Raw genomic sequence first — 20,010 nt, 5'->3', positions numbered from 1 at the left:
CGCGTCGCCGCCATTTTCACACGTGCATTGAGATTGATAGGGAGAGGACGTGGCTGGCGTCCTCTCCGTTTAGACACTTGATTTACTAATTTTGGGGAGCATTAGGAGTACTCAGTAGTGTACAGTGCAGAGTTTTGCTGATAGTGACCAGTGACCACCACTTTTATTTATAATCCGTTCTCTGCCTGAAAAAAGCGATACACAGCACACAGTGACTCAGTCACATACCATATCTGTGTGCACTGCTCAGGCTCAGGCCAGTGTGCTGCATCATCTATTATCTATATATAATATTATATATCTGTCTGACTGCTCAGCTCACACAGCTTATAATTGTGGGGGAGACTGGGGAGCACTACTGCAGTGCCAGTTATAGGTTATAGCAGGAGCCAGGAGTACATAATATATTATATAGTGAGTGACCACCAGACACACAGTGCAGTTTATTTAATATATCCGTTCTCTGCCTGAAAAAAGCGATACACACAGTGACTCAGTCAGTCACATACCATATCTGTGTGCACTGCTCAGGCTCAGGCCAGTGTGCTGCATCATCTATATATATTATATATCTGTCTGACTGCTCAGCTCACACAGCTTATAATTGTGGGGGAGACTGGGGAGCACTACTGCAGTGCCAGTTATAGGTTATAGCAGGAGCCAGGAGTACATAATATTATATTAAAATTAAACAGTGCACACTTTTGCTGCAGGAGTGCCACTGCCAGTGTGACTAGTGACCAGTGACCTGACCACCAGTATATAATATTAGTAGTATACTATCTCTTTATCAACCAGTCTATATTAGCAGCAGACACAGTACAGTGCGGTAGTTCACGGCTGTGGCTACCTCTGTGTCGGCACTCGGCAGCCCGTCCATAATTGTATATACCACCTAACCGTGGTTTTTTTTTCTTTCTTTATACATACATACTAGTTACGAGTATACTATCTCTTTATCAACCAGTCTATATATTAGCAGCAGACACAGTACAGTGCGGTAGTTCACGGCTGTGGCTACCTCTGTGTCGGCACTCGGCAGCCCGTCCATAATTGTATATACCACCTAACCGTGGTTTTTTTTTCTTTCTTTATACATACATACTAGTTACGAGTATACTATCTCTTTATCAACCAGTCTATATATTAGCAGCAGACACAGTACAGTGCGGTAGTTCACGGCTGTGGCTACCTCTGTGTCGGCACTCGGCAGCCCGTCCATAATTGTATATACCACCTAACCGTGGTTTTTTTTTCTTTCTTTATACATACATACTAGTTACGAGTATACTATCTCTTTATCAACCAGTCTATATATTAGCAGCAGACACAGTACAGTGCGGTAGTTCACGGCTGTGGCTACCTCTGTGTCGGCACTCGGCAGCCCGTCCATAATTGTATATACCACCTAACCGTGGTTTTTTTTTCTTTCTTTATACATACATACTAGTTACGAGTATACTATCTCTTTATCAACCAGTCTATATATTAGCAGCAGACACAGTACAGTGCGGTAGTTCACGGCTGTGGCTACCTCTGTGTCGGCACTCGGCAGCCCGTCCATAATTGTATATACCACCTAACCGTGGGTTTTTTTTCTTTCTTTATACATACATACTAGTTACGAGTATACTATCTCTTTATCAACCAGTCTATATATTAGCAGCAGACACAGTACAGTGCGGTAGTTCACGGCTGTGGCTACCTCTGTGTCGGCACTCGGCAGCCCGTCCATAATTGTATATACCACCTAACCGTGGTTTTTTTTTCTTTCTTTATACATACATACTAGTTACGAGTATACTATCTCTTTATCAACCAGTCTATATATTAGCAGCAGACACAGTACAGTGCGGTAGTTCACGGCTGTGGCTACCTCTGTGTCGGCACTCGGCAGCCCGTCCATAATTGTATATACCACCTAACCGTGGTTTTTTTTTCTTTCTTTATACATACATACTAGTTACGAGTATACTATCTCTTTATCAACCAGTCTATATATTAGCAGCAGACACAGTACAGTGCGGTAGTTCACGGCTGTGGCTACCTCTGTGTCGGCACTCGGCAGCCCGTCCATAATTGTATATACCACCTAACCGTGGTTTTTTTTTCTTTCTTTATACATACATACTAGTTACGAGTATACTATCTCTTTATCAACCAGTCTATATATTAGCAGCAGACACAGTACAGTGCGGTAGTTCACGGCTGTGGCTACCTCTGTGTCGGCACTCGGCAGCCCGTCCATAATTGTATATACCACCTAACCGTGGTTTTTTTTTCTTTCTTTATACATACATACTAGTTACGAGTATACTATCTCTTTATCAACCAGTCTATATATTAGCAGCAGACACAGTACAGTGCGGTAGTTCACGGCTGTGGCTACCTCTGTGTCGGCACTCGGCAGCCCGTCCATAATTGTATATACCACCTAACCGTGGTTTTTTTTTCTTTCTTTATACATACATACTAGTTACGAGTATACTATCTCTTTATCAACCAGTCTATATATTAGCAGCAGACACAGTACAGTGCGGTAGTTCACGGCTGTGGCTACCTCTGTGTCGGCACTCGGCAGCCCGTCCATAATTGTATATACCACCTAACCGTGGTTTTTTTTTCTTTCTTTATACATACATACTAGTTACGAGTATACTATCTCTTTATCAACCAGTCTATATATTAGCAGCAGACACAGTACAGTGCGGTAGTTCACGGCTGTGGCTACCTCTGTGTCGGCACTCGGCAGCCCGTCCATAATTGTATATACCACCTAACCGTGTTTTTTTTTTCTTTCTTTATACATACATACTAGTTACGAGTATACTATCTCTTTATCAACCAGTCTATATATTAGCAGCAGACACAGTACAGTGCGGTAGTTCACGGCTGTGGCTACCTCTGTGTCGGCACTCGGCAGCCCGTCCATAATTGTATACTAGTATCCAATCCATCCATCTCCATTGTTTACCTGAGGTGCCTTTTAGTTGTGCCTATTAAAATATGGAGAACAAAAATGTTGAGGTTCCAAAATTAGGGAAAGATCAAGATCCACTTCCACCTCGTGCTGAAGCTGCTGCCACTAGTCATGGCCGAGACGATGAAATGCCAGCAACGTCGTCTGCCAAGGCCGATGCCCAATGGCATAGTACAGAGCATGTCAAAACCAAAACACCAAATATCAGTAAAAAAAGGACTCCAAAACCTAAAATAAAATTGTCGGAGGAGAAGCGTAAACTTGCCAATATGCCATTTACCACACGGAGTGGCAAGGAACGGCTGAGGCCCTGGCCTATGTTCATGGCTAGTGGTTCAGCTTCACATGAGGATGGAAGCACTCAGCCTCTCGCTAGAAAACTGAAAAGACTCAAGCTGGCAAAAGGCAAAGCACCGCAAAGAACTGTGCGTTCTTTGAAATCCCAAATCCACAAGGAGAGTCCAATTGTGTCGGTTGCGATGCCTGACCTTCCCAACACTGGACGTGTAGAGCATGCGCCTTCCACCATTTGCACGCCCCCTGCAAGTGCTGGAAGGAGCACCCGCAGTCCAGTTCCTGATAGTCAGATTGAAGATGTCAGTGTTGAAGTACACCAGGATGAGGAGGATATGGGTGTTGCTGGCGCTGGGGAGGAAATTGACCAGGAGGATTCTGATGGTGAGGTGGTTTGTTTAAGTCAGGCACCCGGGGAGACACCTGTTGTCCGTGGGAGGAATATGGCCGTTGACATGCCAGGTGAAAATACCAAAAAAATCAGCTCTTCGGTGTGCAGGTATTTCACCGGAAATGCGGACAACAGGTGTCAAGCCGTGTGTTCCCTTTGTCAAGCTGTAATAAGTAGGGGTAAGGACGTTAACCACCTCGGAACATCCTCCCTTATACGTCACCTGCAGCGCATTCATAATAAGTCAGTGACAAGTTCAAAAACTTTGGGTGACAGCGGAAGCAGTCCACTGACCAGTAAATCCCTTCCTCTTGTAACCAAGCTCACGCAAACCACCCCACCAACTCCCTCAGTGTCAATTTCCTCCTTCCCCAGGAATGCCAATAGTCCTGCAGGCCATGTCACTGGCAATTCTGACGAGTCCTCTCCTGCCTGGGATTCCTCCGATGCATCCTTGCGTGTAACGCCTACTGCTGCTGGCGCTGCTGTTGTTGCCGCTGGGAGTCGATGGTCATCCCAGAGGGGAAGTCGTAAGCCCACTTGTACTACTTCCAGTAAGCAATTGACTGTTCAACAGTCCTTTGCGGGGAAGATGAAATATCACAGCAGTCATCCTACTGCAAAGCGGATAACTGAGGCCTTGGCATCCTGGGTGGTGAGAAACGTGGTTCCGGTATCCATCATTACTGCAGAGCCAACTAGAGACTTGTTGGAGGTACTGTGTCCCCGGTACCAAATACCATCTAGGTTCCATTTCTCTAGGCAGGCGATACCGAAAATGTACACAGACCTCAGAAAAAGAGTCACCAGTGTCCTAAAAAATGCAGCTGTACCCAATGTCCACTTAACCACGGACATGTGGACAAGTGGAGCAGGGCAGGGTCAGGACTATATGACTGTGACAGCCCACTGGGTAGATGTATGGACTCCCGCCGCAAGAACAGCAGCGGCGGCACCAGTAGCAGCATCTCGCAAACGCCAACTCTTTCCTAGGCAGGCTACGCTTTGTATCACCGCTTTCCAGAATACGCACACAGCTGAAAACCTCTTACGGCAACTGAGGAAGATCATCGCGGAATGGCTTACCCCAATTGGACTCTCCTGTGGATTTGTGGCATCGGACAACGCCAGCAATATTGTGTGTGCATTAAATCTGGGCCAATTCCAGCACGTCCCATGTTTTGCACATACCTTGAATTTGGTGGTGCAGAATTTTTTAAAAAACGACAGGGGCGTGCAAGAGATGCTGTCGGTGGCCAGAAGAATTGCGGGACACTTTCGGCGTACAGGCACCACGTACAGAAAACTGGAGCACCACCAAAAACTACTGAACCTGCCCTGCCATCATCTGAAGCAAGAAGTGGTAACGAGGTGGAATTCAACCCTCTATATGCTTCAGAGGTTGGAGGAGCAGCAAAAGGCCATTCAAGCCTATACAATTGAGCACGATATAGTAGGTGGAATGCACCTGTCTCAAGTGCAGTGGAGAATGATTTCAACGTTGTGCAAGGTTCTGATGCCCTTTGAACTTGCCACACGTGAAGTCAGTTCAGACACTGCCAGCCTGAGTCAGGTCATTCCCCTCATCAGGCTTTTGCAGAAGAAGCTGGAGGCATTGAAGAAGGAGCTAAAAGGGAGCGATTCCGCTAGGCATGTGGGACTTGTGGATGCAGCCCTTAATTCGCTTAACAAGGATTCACGGGTGGTCAATCTGTTGAAATCAGAGCACTACATTTTGGCCACCGTGCTCGATCCTAGATTTAAAGCCTACCTTGGATCTCTCTTTCCGGCAGACACAGGTCTGCTGGGGTTGAAAGACCTGCTGGTGACAAAATTGTCAAGTCAAGCGGAACGCGACCTGTCAACATCTCCTCCTTCACATTCTCCCGCAACTGGGGGTGCGAGGAAAAGGCTCAGAATTCCGAGCCCACCCGCTGGCGGTGATGCAGGGCAGTCTGGAGCGACTGCTGATGCTGACATCTGGTCCGGACTGAAGGACCTGACAACGATTACGGACATGTCGTCTACTGTCACTGCATATGATTCTCTCAACATTGATAGAATGGTGGAGGATTATATGAGTGACCGCATCCAAGTAGGCACGTCACACAGTCCGTACTTATACTGGCAGGAAAAAGAGGCAATTTGGAGGCCCTTGCACAAACTGGCTTTATTCTACCTAAGTTGCCCTCCCACAAGTGTGTACTCCGAAAGAGTGTTTAGTGCCGCCGCTCACCTTGTCAGCAATCGGCGTACGAGGTTACATCCAGAAAATGTGGAGAAGATGATGTTCATTAAAATGAATTATAATCAATTCCTCCGCGGAGACATTGACCAGCAGCAATTGCCTCCACAAAGTACACAGGGAGCTGAGATGGTGGATTCCAGTGGGGACGAATTGATAATCTGTGAGGAGGGGGATGTACACGGTGATATATCGGAGGGTGAAGATGAGGTGGACATCTTGCCTCTGTAGAGCCAGTTTGTGCAAGGAGAGATTAATTGCTTCTTTTTTGGGGGGGGTCCAAACCAACCCGTCATATCAGTCACAGTCGTGTGGCAGACCCTGTCACTGAAATGATGGGTTGGTTAAAGTGTGCATGTCCTGTTTTGTTTATACAACATAAGGGTGGGTGGGAGGGCCCAAGGACAATTCCATCTTGCACCTCTTTTTTCTTTTCTTTTTCTTTGCATCATGTGCTGATTGGGGAGGGTTTTTTTGGAAGGGACATCCTGCGTGACACTGCAGTGCCACTCCTAGATGGGCCCGGTGTTTGTGTCGGCCACTAGGGTCGCTAATCTTACTCACACAGTCAGCTACCTCATTGCGCCTCTTTTTTTCTTTGCGTCATGTGCTGTTTGGGGAGGGTTTTTTGGAAGGGACATCCTGCGTGACACTGCAGTGCCACTCCTAGATGGGCCCGGTGTTTGTGTCGGCCACTAGGGTCGCTAATCTTACTCACACAGCTACCTCATTGCGCCTCTTTTTTTCTTTGCGTCATGTGCTGTTTGGGGAGGGTTTTTTGGAAGGGACATCCTGCGTGACACTGCAGTGCCACTCCTAGATGGGCCCGGTGTTTGTGTCGGCCACTAGGGTCGCTAATCTTACTCACACAGCTACCTCATTGCGCCTCTTTTTTTCTTTGCGTCATGTGCTGTTTGGGGAGGGTTTTTTGGAAGGGACATCCTGCGTGACACTGCAGTGCCACTCCTAGATGGGCCCGGTGTTTGTGTCGGCCACTAGGGTCGCTAATCTTACTCACACAGCTACCTCATTGCGCCTCTTTTTTTCTTTGCGTCATGTGCTGTTTGGGGAGGGTTTTTTGGAAGGGCCATCCTGCGTGACACTGCAGTGCCACTCCTAGATGGGCCCGGTGTTTGTGTCGGCCACTAGGGTCGCTAATCTTACTCACACAGCTACCTCATTGCGCCTCTTTTTTTCTTTGCGTCATGTGCTGTTTGGGGAGGGTTTTTTGGAAGGGCCATCCTGCGTGACACTGCAGTGCCACTCCTAGATGGGCCCGGTGTTTGTGTCGGCCACTAGGGTCGCTAATCTTACTCACACAGCTACCTCATTGCGCCTCTTTTTTTCTTTGCGTCATGTGCTGTTGCGGGAGGGTTTTTTGGAAGGGCCATCCTGCGTGACACTGCAGTGCCACTCCTAGATGGGCCCGGTGTTTGTGTCGGCCACTAGGGTCGCTAATCTTACTCACACAGCTACCTCATTGCGCCTCTTTTTTTCTTTGCGTCATGTGCTGTTTGGGGAGGGTTTTTTGGAAGGGACATCCTGCGTGACACTGCAGTGCCACTCCTAGATGGGCCCGGTGTTTGTGTCGGCCACTAGGGTCGCTTATCTTACTCACACAGCGACCTCAGTGCAAATTTTAGGACTAAAAATAATGGCCCTCATTCCGAGTTGTTCGCTCGGAGTTTTTCATCGCATCGCAGTGAGAATTCTCTTAGTGCGCATGCGCAATGTTCGCACTGCGACTGCGCCAAGTAACTTTACTATGAAGAAAGTAAGTTTACTCACGGCATTTTCATCGCTCCGACGTTCGCATTGTGATTGACAGGAAATGGGTGTTACTGGGCGGAAGCACGGCGTTTTAGGGGCGTGTGGCTGGAAACGCTACCGTTTCCGGAAAAAACGCAGGAGTGGCCGGAGAAACGGTGGGAGTGCCTGGGCGAACGCTGGGTGTGTTTATGACGTCAGCCAGGAACGAAAAGCACTGAACTGATCGCACAGGCAGAGTAAGTCTGAAGCTACTCAGAAACTGCTAACTCGTTTGTAATCGCAATATTGCGCGTACGTCGGTCGCAATTTTAAGAAGCTAAGATTCACTCCCAGTAGGCGGCGGCTTAGCGTGTGTAACTCTGCTACATTCGCCTTGCGAGCGATCAACTCGGAATGAGGGCCAATATTGTGAGGTGTGAGGTATTCAGAATAGACTGAAAATGAGTGTAAATTATGGTTTTTGAGGTTAATAATACTTTGGGATCAAAATGACCCCCAAATTCTATGATTTAAGCTGTTTTTTAGTGTTTTTTGAAAAAAACACCCGAATCCAAAACACACCCGAATCCGACAAAAAAAATTCGGTGAGGTTTTGCCAAAACGCGTTCGATCCCAAAACACGGCCGCGGAACCGAACCCAAAACCAAAACACAAAACCCGAAAAATTTCAGGCGCTCATCTCTAGGGGACAGTGAACCAAATAGGAATAAAGCAATCTGCTCCCCCAACACAGAGGCATTGTTTCTGCAGGCAAAGGGAATAGGAAGCATAGCCACAGCAACATAAGATAATTCAGATTAAAACCGAATAAACATAGGCAGAGAGAAGAACATAGCTAGGAACAGGAAAAGCACAAAAAAACTCTAAAAGCTATGTGTGCAAATGTTAGGAGCGTAGGAAATAAAATCCCAGAACTAACTGCAATAATGACAAGGGATGATCTAGATATTGTGACAATTACAGAGTCATGGTGCAATGAAAATCATGACTGGGGGGGGCGTGGCCTAGCTGCTGAGGAGAGTGGAAGTGCATGAAGAGAGCTCCTGCAGCACATGCTATTAAAATACCCCTCTCCTGCACTTTCTTGAACCCAGGGGGTGTTTGGTGACCCTCTACCCCTCTCTGAGCTATCCGAGAGTGAGCAAATTTGGAGCTCCTGCGGATTGCGGCCCACTCGCTCCTCCTGGCCCGGGGACTCGATTTGTGCCCGCTGCCGCCGCTGACCCCCGGAGACATGGACTTACCCACCGATCGCCCATCGGATCCTCCACTGCCGCGGGCACTGCCTGGAAGCGCCCTTGACATCCCGGCCCTGCTCGCTGACCCAGAGAGACACGAGCTTCTGCTGGCGGGCCCGACGGGAGAGACGCGCGGCGGCCATCTTGCTGGATCCTCCTGAGGTCCTCGGTCACCCCCTCTGCCTCCTGACCGCCGGAGCGGCTACTGGGCGCCCTCCTACCTAGCGGGTGAGTCCTCGCGTGGCCCGCTGCCTATCGCGGGACCCGCGATCTCTACATCTTACCCCCGCGTGCTGCGGCCTAGTGGGACCGGCGGCCCGCAACTCCCGGGCCTACCACAACACGGCACTTTGGGCCGGTTGCCGGGGGGACCCCCGCACTCTGAAGACACGGGAACATCTGCCCCCCTCCCTCCCCTCGCATTAAATCCCTGGTCCCCTGCTCCCATTGGGGTCCCGCTGCACACAGCAGCAGACTTTTCTGGCACAACCGGGACCAGTGATAGGGAGGTCTTCATTGCTGGGCCACATCCACAGTCTGTCTCCCCCTTCGCTTTCATCTAGCCTGGAGTAGAGGTCCCTCCCGGTCAACCGCAGATACCCCCCGTTGCCCAGGATACCCTGCCTGGGTCTCCACAAGCCTCCGGGACGGGATAGGGGCCTGACCCGCCTTGCACACAACTGGCTGCCCTCCCCACACACTGTGGTGTCCGCTCCTCTGGAGCCTACGCCCACTCGGCTGCTCCGAGCCCGGCGGATGATTGCGGGGATAGCTGCGGACTCACATTACTGGGGTGTAGATCGTCCCTACCCCATGCGCTCACCGCTGGGGTGACCTGCACGCTGTTTCCGAACCAAACCTCTCTCACCGCTCGGTGAACCATATGGGGCTCATGGCTCCTTAAGCATAACGACCACGAAGTGACAGGGGGCCCTGCCTTACATATCGCATTATTCTACTACATTGATACGAAGCGCTGTGTTTACAATGTCACAAAAGAATCGCAAAAACTCTCAGACGCCTAAACCTAGTATCCTGCGTGCCTGGGAGAAGGCCGGCTCATCCACCCGGAACTCGCCGTCAATTGAACAATGCTTTGATTCTGCTGACGTCGCCACCTCCAGCAGTCCACTAACCACCCAGGACGTTGTGGTTATTGTTACGAAAACAATCCAGTCAGAAATGAGATCGGTTTTAACTGAGTTCAGGTCCGAAATAGCCGACTTGGGCTCCCACACGGATACACTGGAGCGCAAGGTGGATGACGTCTGCCAATTTCAAACGGTGGTTGAACTGAAACTTTTGGATATTCGGGCAGATATGGAAGCGTACAGAGACCACCTAGAAGATTTGGACAACCGCAATCGCCGGAACAATATCCGAGTCCGCAACATCCCTGAAAGTGTGTCCTCTAGCTCTCTCCCCGAGTATCTGGAGAACCTTTTTTTACAACTAGTTCCAGATGTCCCCGAGGCCCTTCTCCAGCTGGACCGTGCCCACAGGGCCCTCCGATCTAGACCGCCCCCGACACAACCGCCACGTGACGTAATTATACGCTTCCATTACTATGCTACCAAAGAGCGAATCATGCTGGCGACCAGAGGGTTACCGTCGGTCTCTTATGCCGACTCCCAGTTACAGCTGTTCCAGGATCTTGCCCCCTCCACCCTCAAAAAGCGCAGAGATCTCGTTCACATAACCAAGGTACTCCAAACCCATTCCATTAAATACAAGTGGGGCTTCCCTTTCCAACTGCAGGTTACAAAGAATGGGAAGACTTTTACAGTCAAGACCCCGACGCAAGGAGCTGATTTACTTAAAACTTTCGGCATTTTTGAAGATCTCCCTGAGTCAATCCGGGATCAGATGTCATCCTCAATCTCAAGCCCAAGGGCCCCAGCCCCGGAATGGTCCTCCACTTGAACGTTCTCAGACACTACATGACATAACCCTTGTTAAATGTGATCTCTATGGTTTCTGAGTACTCTAATATCTCGGTTTGCTATGTGTTCACATTTGTTCTTCAGACTCTCCGCGTGGCCTACTGGTTGTGACGCCATGGGCGGTGCTGTCCACTTGGCTACACGTGAGAGTCAAGTAGCTTTTTACTTCTAAAGTTCGTTTTCATGTTTGTCCATGATTAGTTTGGTGTTTATTTGTTATTATCCATAATATCCTGGTAAGATTGATGTCTGTTTAGTATCTGATATCATTGCATGCTCTATCCCGCCCCCTCATTATGTTTCTATCGCTCACACTATCCCTATCTGTCTCAATAATGCAATTCTGCTAGTTTCCTCTATTCCCCCTGTCACTTGGTCGCTTCCATTATACCCTCCCTCCCCTATGCTTCTCCTCACCTTCCTTATCGTTCTGTCACAAGTCCACACCCCCCACCGAAGGATGCGCCCGGACGGCGTCTATCCTTTTCATGTTAAACCCGGCGCTTCTACAGGAAAGGGTTTTTTCCCTTCTGTATTCTTATACAGGCTCTTTTCCCTTCTCTCTCTTTCTCTTTCCATCCTTTCCTCCTCTCCACCCCCATGGTCGGTCCGGTCCCTTCCCGCCCCTCACTTTGCGTCGCCCACATTTCTCCCCACCATGACCTTGAAAGTTATCTCAGTTAATGCTAACGGCCTTAACTCTCCCTCCAAACGAGCCATGGCCATCCAATTATTTAATAGACAAAAGTCTGATATAGTATTGATCCAGGAGACCCATTTTAAATCCCCACACCCCTCCATGTCTTGCAAACAATTTCCACACGTCTATTATTCAAACATGTCTGTCAAACGCAGGGGAACCGCCATTATGATTCGTCGAGGCCTCCCTATAACTGTTCACGATACTGACTCGGATCCTCAGGGCCGCTACGTTATCCTCTCATGTTCCTATAACCAGGCTCCTCTGATTTTGGCTTCCATATATGCCCCTAATGCACAGCAGGGTTCTCTTTTTACAGCCTTCTATGACAGCCTTTCCCGTCTCCCGACAGGCATGACTATAATTGGTGGAGATTGTAATGTCACTATGGACCCACTCCATGACAGGTCTCGCCCCGGCCTCTACGGCTTCTACTCCTGCCAAACTGGCCAAGCGTCTACAAGCACATTTATCACTTTATAACTCGTATGATGGTTGGAGAACTTTGTATCCCTCAGCGAGGGGATTTACTCACTACTCCCCGCCTCACGACCTCTATACCCGTATAGACTATGTGTTCATCGACCGGGACACTACCCGTAAACTCCTCAGTGCCCAGACGCTCCCCATCTCCTGGTCGGACCACTCAGCTGTTTTGCTTGAGATTTCATCTTCCTCACCCCCCACCACCCGATTCTGGCGCCTAAATGAATCTCTTCTACTTAAGAAATGCACTGTTGCTGATATTGCCACCGCGCTAGCTAATTATTACGCAGACAATGCGACCCAGACATCCCTCCCTCCCTGATATGGGAGGCACATAAGGCCACCATTCGAGGCTACCTCATAAGCCTCTCGGCTGCCCAAAGGAAAATTGAAGCACAACGGATCCGAGTCTTAGAATCAGAACTTGCCGCCCTGACCCTTCTGCATCAACGCCGCCCCAGAAAGAAAACATATTCCAAACTCCTAGCAGTTAAGGGTCAGTTGTCCCAGATTCTCACCAAAAAGGCTGTCAAGACACTCTTGTGGGCACGTCAGAGGTTCTACGAGAAGTCAGACAAGGCTGTCACTTTACTAGCCCAGAAACTCAGAGCAAAACGTACTCAAAATCGCATTGTCTCTCTACGCTGTGCTGACGGTTCCACCACATTTGAACCGACACGAATGGCTTCCCAATTTCGGGATTATTATACATCACTGTACAATCTCCCCTCCACTTTGGATGCTGATTCTTATCACGTCTCTAAACTTCGAGACTATCTTTCCGCTTGAAAACTGCCTAAGCTTTCCGAATCGGACGTGTTGACACTTAATGCCCCCATCTCCACAGAAGAAATTTCAGTGGCCATTCAACAGCTACGCCGCACCGCAGCCCCTGGCCCTGATGGCTTTACTGCTTTGTATTATAAAAAATTTACAACCCCTTTTCTCCCCATGCTTCAATCTCTGTTTAACTCAGTCCTGGACGGGGGTTCATTCGATGCAGCCACCACTAGGGCCAATCTTATCCTCATTCCAAAGTCAGATAGGGACCCTCTGGAGATGAAGAACTACCGACCTATTTCGCTCCTAAACGTTGACCTAAAGCTTTTTGCCAAAATCCTGGCAAACAGACTAGCTCCATTTTTGCCCTCCCTCATTCACCCCGACCAGGACGGCTTTATTCCCTCTAGACAGGCCGCAGATAATACCAGGCGTCTCATCGACCTTATCCATTTGGCACAAGATAAGTCTCTCTCGACTCTAGTCGTGGCCCTCGACGCAGAAAAGGCCTTCGACAGGGTGGCCTGGCCATTCCTACAACAGACGCTTCTCAATATGGGCTTGCATGGGGCCTTTTATAAAGGTGTTACATCGCTATATCAGAATACCTCAGCCTCCATCTTAATTAATGGCCTTTCCTCCGACCCTCTACCCATACGTAACGGCACCCGACAGGGCTGCCCCCTTTCCCCCCTGCTTTTCGCCCTCATTATGGAACCAGAGGGCGGCTAGAATTCGGCTGAACCGTAATATATCTGGTATCATGTCGGGAACCCAAAATCACAAAATTGCACTGTATGCCGATGACGTCATCCTTACCCTGACTGACCCGTCTACCTCCCTCCCACATTTGATGAAGGAGATAGCTACGTACGGTCGGTTTTCAAATTATAATCTTAACTCGGACAAAACCGAAATCCTAGCCTTGCATGTCGCGGACCCGGATCTTCGGCTCTTACAGGCCTCCTTCCCATGTACTTGGCAAGCTGATAAACTCAAATACCTGGGCATCTATTTAACTAAGTCCTATTCTGGTCTTTATGCTGCTAATTTTCCCAGATTGCTATCCTCTATTAAACATGATATGACCAAGTGGAACAAATATATCCTGTCCTGGTTTGGAAGAATGACGGCCGTTAAGATGACTTTACTACCTCGCCTGTTATACCTATGGCAAACTCTCCCCATTCACGTTCCACCTCAATTCTCAAAAACCTTCAGGCAGATCTTACCAGATTTATCTGGGCAGGGCGGAAGCCCAGAGTAAAGATGCGAATTCTTCAAAAGCACCGCCTAGAGGGGGGTCTAGGAGTTCCTGACCTCCTTAAATACTATAGAGCTGCTCACCTAACCACATGTGTCCTTTGGCACGATAAACCTGGACACAGAGTCTGGACACATTTGGAGGCTACCACACTCCAAAGATATTCCCCCTATAGCCTGCTCTGGTGTCGGCCGAATAGTCCCCCCCCCCCCCCCCCGCTTCCTCTCTGTTGCCCACGGTGCGATTTACCCTTTCCATCTGGGACCTTTGTTCACGGCTCTATCGGCTACGTTCCTTCCATCCTCTACTCACCCCCCTGTGGAACAATCCTGATTTCCCGCCGGGGGAGAACCATCTGGCTTTTGATTCATGGACCAGCCATAACACACTCTTCCTTCTGGACATTGCTCCACTACACACGTTCCCCACATATGCTGACTTGCAATCCCGTTTCTCCCTCCCTCGCGCAACCTTTTATCAATTCTTACAGATACGCCACTTTTTTACCTCTACCCCCAGATCACCACCCATGGGAGGTAAATCGAGCTTCGAATCCCTGTGTTGCACTTGTCGATCAACTAAAGGCTTGCTCTCAGCTATATATCAAATCTTGTTGGCTCACAATTCGCCCCTGAAAGAGTCACATGAGACGGCTTGGGAGCGGGAGGTGGGTGAAACCCTGACGCCAGATGATTGGTCTGAAATCAGGCAGGAAATCTCCACGAGCTCCATATCGGTCTGAATTAAAGAAAATGCCTACAAATTATACTATCGTTGGTACCTGGTGCCGTCGCGTCTCCTTTCAATCTACCCTTCCTGCCCGGATGGATGTTGGCGTCGATGTGGTCAACGCAGAACCCTGCTGCACATTTGGTGGAACTGCCCGCGGATTTAGGGATATTGGACTAGGGTCCATAGACTTATTTTTAACGTCCTTGGCCTAGCGGTCCCGATGTCACCTTTCTATTCCCTGCTCTCTCGCCCGATACCTCACACCCCTCGCCAACAACAGAAGCTAACTAAGCATATTCTAAATACGGCCAAATGCCAAATTGCGGCTAACTGGAAATCTATGTCACCCCCCACAATCCCTGCTACCATAAATGCTATATGGCAAACCTATAGACTAGAACGTATTACTGCGGTACTCCGTGACACCCCAGACAACTTTACTGCCACGTGGTCACCCTGGACGACATATTTTGGTGCCGAACCTCCGTTAGCTACCATATAAGATAATATAAGATAATGATTAGTCATTATAATGTCTTATCCAATTACTGTTAACCTGACGCAATGCCCAGGCGGCTGGGACCAACAGACCATCCCCTCCCCCCCTCCCCAATTCCCCCCCCCTTTTTCGCTCTCTTTTCTATCGCTACGTTTACTTCATGCTCCTCTCTCATAATCTGTATTGTTTCACTAAGAGATATTCCTTCACCCTTAGCTATGGTACATACCTGATGCGCAACACCACCTCTTGGTGGTTCTCCATACATAGGCATACCTATTTGTTTGACCTACCGCACCCCCGCTGTCATATCTAGGTAGATATTCTGTTACTGCTATTTAACTGTTGACTGCGATATGTGCAATTGTGTGATACCTGTAATTCATACTTTACGAATATCTTGTTAAAAGTTAATACTCAATAAAAACTTTTTCTAAAAAAAAAAAATCATGACTGGGACATAGTTATACCGGGATATACTTTATTTAGGAAGGACAGAATAGGAAAAATCGGAGGAGGGGTAGCAATGTATGTAAAAAAAAAAAGCATAAATATTACCTTAATACAAAGTACTGAAGAAAAAACTGAGGCCCTTTGGGTGACCATAGAAACAGGAGAGAAGTTGATTATTCGTATGGTGTGACATACAGGCCACCAGGACAGGAAGAAGAACCTTTTTCAGGACATAACTAAAATGGCATTAAAAGGAGAGGTAATAATCATGGGTGACTTTAATCTTCCTGATGTAAACTGGGAGGTGTCTGTTGCTAGTTCAACTAGAAGTAGGGACATTTTAAATTCACTTCAGGGAGCATCCCTCCGCCAATTGGTGAGGGAGCCCACTCGGAAAGATGTAATATTAGACCTAAATAAAAAGTGGGTGAAAACCTGGATCCAGTGATCATCAAGCAGTATAGTTCAGCATAAAGACAGAGACTGACTCATCCCATACAAAAACAAAGATGTTGGCTTTTAGGAAGGCCGATTTTGTAGGGATGGGAAAATGTGTAAGTGATTCTTTGGCAGAGTGGAGGAACTTGGAAGCACTGCAGGAGAGGTGGGAAACATTAAAAAGTGCAATACTAAAAGGCAACAGACCTTTGTATCAAATGTGTTAGGAAAAACACAAGGAAAAGGAGCCAGTGTGGTTTGAGAAAGAAGTAGCAAATATTGTGAAAGCAAAAAAGATGGCTTGTAGGAAATATAAGCAGACACAAAATAATGAAGACAAAGAGATATATTGTTAGACAGAAGGAGACTAAGAAGGTAATCAGATGTGCAAAGGCACAAGCTGAGGAGAAAATGGCCCAGTCAGTGGGTAAAGGAGGCAAAACTTTTTTTAGGTATATAAGCGAAAGGAGAAAAACAAAAGGCGGAATAATAAAACTAAAGACAGAGACTGGGAGTCTTGTTGAGGGAGACAATGTAATAGCAGATCATCTTAATGATTATTTTTGCTCAGTATCCACTACTGAAAGAGGGGAGAAGAGGCCTCAGTTAAGTTGCAGGGATAGTCAGAAAAATGAAACAAGTACATTCACAGAGGAAAATGTCCTAATAGAACTCTCAAAGCTGAAAGTGGACAAATCTATGGGGCCAGATGGGATACATCCAAGACTACTAAAAGAACTTAAAGAGGTGGTGGTAGCACCAATGACAGAATTATTCAACCAGTCATTAGCTACAGGAGTAATTCCAGAGGAGTGGCAAAGAGCAAACGTAGTCCCACTGCACAAAGTGGAAGCAAGGAAGAGGCAAACAACTACAGACCAGTGAGTCTTACATCAGTAGTAGGGAAATTGATGGAAACACTCTTAAAAGAAAGAGTAGCAAATGATCTCAAATCCAGCAATTTACAGGATTCCAAACAGCAAGGATTCACTGGGGGGAGATCACGTCAAATAAATCTTATTGACATTTTTGACTGTGTGACTAAAGTGATGGATAAAAGTGGAGCCGTGGATATATCTTATCTAGACTTTAGTAAGGCTTTTGACACAGTTCCACATCACAGACTGCTTAATCAACTTGGAAGTTTGGGATTGGATATTAGGATTATTGAATGGATAAGATCCTGGTTGCAAGATAGAAAACAGAGAGTTGTGGTAAATGGAGTGCATTCACAGGAAGGAAATGTTACCAGTGGAGTACGCCAGGGATCTGTACTTGGACCAGTGCTTTTTAATATCATTATTGGTGACACTGCAAAAGGCATTAAAGGGAAAGTATGCCTTTTTGCAGATGACACAAAGGTATGCAACAGGGTAGACACACCAGGTGGGGTAAAACAAATTATTGAGGCTCTAGGTAGACTAAAGGAATGGTCAAGAGCATGGCAATTACAGTTTAATGCCAAAAAATGCAACATCATGCACTTGGGTCTCAAAAATCCTAAAGCTAAATATAGTATTAATGGCACTATACTGGAAACTACTGAGGAGGAAAGGGATCTAGGAGTCACTATTTCAGATGACATAAAGGCAGATAAGCAATGTAACAAGGCAATGAGGAAGGCTAGTCAGATGCTTGGCTGCATTGGGAGAGGAATCAGCAGCAGAAAGAAAGAAGTAATATTGCCACTGTATAGGTCATTGGTACGGCCTCATCTAGAATACTGTATTCAGTTCTGGAGGCCATATCTTCAAAAGGATATTAATACATTAGCAACTGTACAAAGGAGGGCAACTAAAATGGTGCATGGCCTACATCACAAAACATACCCAGCAGGACAAAAAATCTCAATATGTATAGTTTGGATATGCCGGCTGTTGGGATCCAAGCGCTCAGCATACCGGCACCGGAATCCCAACACCCGGCATACAGACAACTATTTTCCCTCTTGGGGTGTCCACGACATAACCTGGAGGGAGAATAAATAGCGTTGTGAGTGCAGCAAGCCCACAAGGGGCTCTTTTGCCCTCGCCCTTCTGCCGGCATACCGGCGATCGGGATCCCGGCGCCGGTATGCTGGGCACCGGGATCCTGAGCGCCGGCATACTGTAGTAGACCTGTTTGGAGCAGAGAAGGGAAAGGGGGGACATGATAGAAACTTTCAAATATATCAAGGGTTTTAACAAAGTCCAAGAGGGGAACATTCTCCAAATGAAGAGAAGCAATAGGACACGAGGACATGCACTGAGGCTGGAGGGGGGAGGTTCAGGAGAAATCTGAGGAGAAATTACTTCACAGAAAGGGTAGTGGACAAGTGGAATAGCCTCCCATCAGAGGTGGTAGAGGCTAAGACAGTAGAGCAATTTAAACATGCATGGGATAGACATAAGGATATCCTTACAAAGAAATAAGGATCAAATGAGGTTTGAGATAAAAATATGGTAAAAAAAAAAAAAGGGGCAGACTAGATGGGCCAAGTGGTTCTTATCTGCCGTCATATTCTATGTTTCTACAACATAATCTGTGCATGTAATATGTTAAGTAAACTTTGCATGCACATGATGCACCTTATTATCCTATTATTGGATAACGCTTTGGCCAGTCTAAGAATCAAAGTATATCTCATCTACTGCTGATTTTAGGAAAGCAAAGCATCTGGCATACACATTGACAGAAGCACAGCAGTGGCAGACTACTCATTTTCAAAAAATATTATTCTGACTGGCATACAGGCAAAGGGAGGCACAGCAATGGCTGTCATTTTAAAAAATAAGGTACACTGACAAGTTGGCCAAAATCCAGAAGGGAAATGCTTAGAAAAAGACAATTGGCATCTTTCATTTTGATTAGGTTGTACAGCAACTTGTGAGATAGTGGGATAGTAGCAGCAGAGAACTTACTGTAGAAAAAAAGAAGATAGACCAACAAAATGACCAAAATCCTATAAACTAAAATAATGCCAGTTTAAATTCTCCTTGGGATCTCCCACCCATCCTAATGTTGTTTTTTTGGTTTAAAGATTTTATTGATTTTTCCCAACATGTAAGTGATATACGGATTAACATGAGTTGTCTATTAAACTGAGTAATCCTTGAGGAGTAATATACATTAGCATTTCTTACATACAGACTTGGGTGAAAGAACCGCTGTGAAATATAATATTACAGTGAGTAAGGTAGCAACAGGATTTACATAGTCAAGTATATCATTGCTGTTTAGATAACATAGTTTCGGTGTTATTTCGGAAATTGAAACCAACATATCAACATAGTCTGGTAAACAGGATATCAATGATGTTAATTAGGACAAACAATAAGACGAAGACAGTGGGAGGGGAAAGGATGGAAAAGGCTGGGGGGGGGGGGGTAGAAAGTTTCATACAATAAGATAGGACATTAAGCATGAATGTGTCTGGTAGTCGGTATAAGTGGAAAATTATGTACGTGCTAAATTGTTCCATATATCTTTTTTAGTTTCGTCATCTAGAGAACTGATGTATCGTCCCCACTTCTGAGAAAATTTGTTTATTTGCATCTCAGGATTGAGGAAAAGTTCTCTCTTGTCAAAGTAAATCAATTGTAGTAGTTTGTGTTTCAATTCTAGAATTGAAGGTGATGATTTAACAGTCCAGTGTATTAGGATGAGTTTCTTTGCCATGGTTAGAGTGACGATAAGGAAGGGGGTGAGGATGTTGTGGGTAGGTTCCAACTCTCCAAGCTTAGACATAGACATGCTAAGGGGTTCAGAGTTAACTTCACTTGAACTGTAAATTCAAGGAAAGCTAGGACTTTTCGCCA

At 46.9% G+C, this 20,010-nt stretch overlaps 1 protein-coding gene across 4 annotated transcripts in view; it reads left to right on the top strand.

The window, feature by feature from the left end:
• The window catches only part of LOC134908895 (cytochrome P450 2K4-like), a 110,845-nt gene that overhangs the window by 60,341 nt on the left and 30,494 nt on the right, over positions 1–20,010 (top strand). The window lies entirely within an intron of this gene.

This window comes from Pseudophryne corroboree, chromosome 4 (assembly GCF_028390025.1).
Source record: "Pseudophryne corroboree isolate aPseCor3 chromosome 4, aPseCor3.hap2, whole genome shotgun sequence".
Lineage (NCBI taxonomy): Eukaryota > Metazoa > Chordata > Amphibia > Anura > Myobatrachidae > Pseudophryne > Pseudophryne corroboree.
Note: the sequence above shows the minus strand (reverse complement) of the source record. Positions and strands in the feature narration are given on the sequence as shown.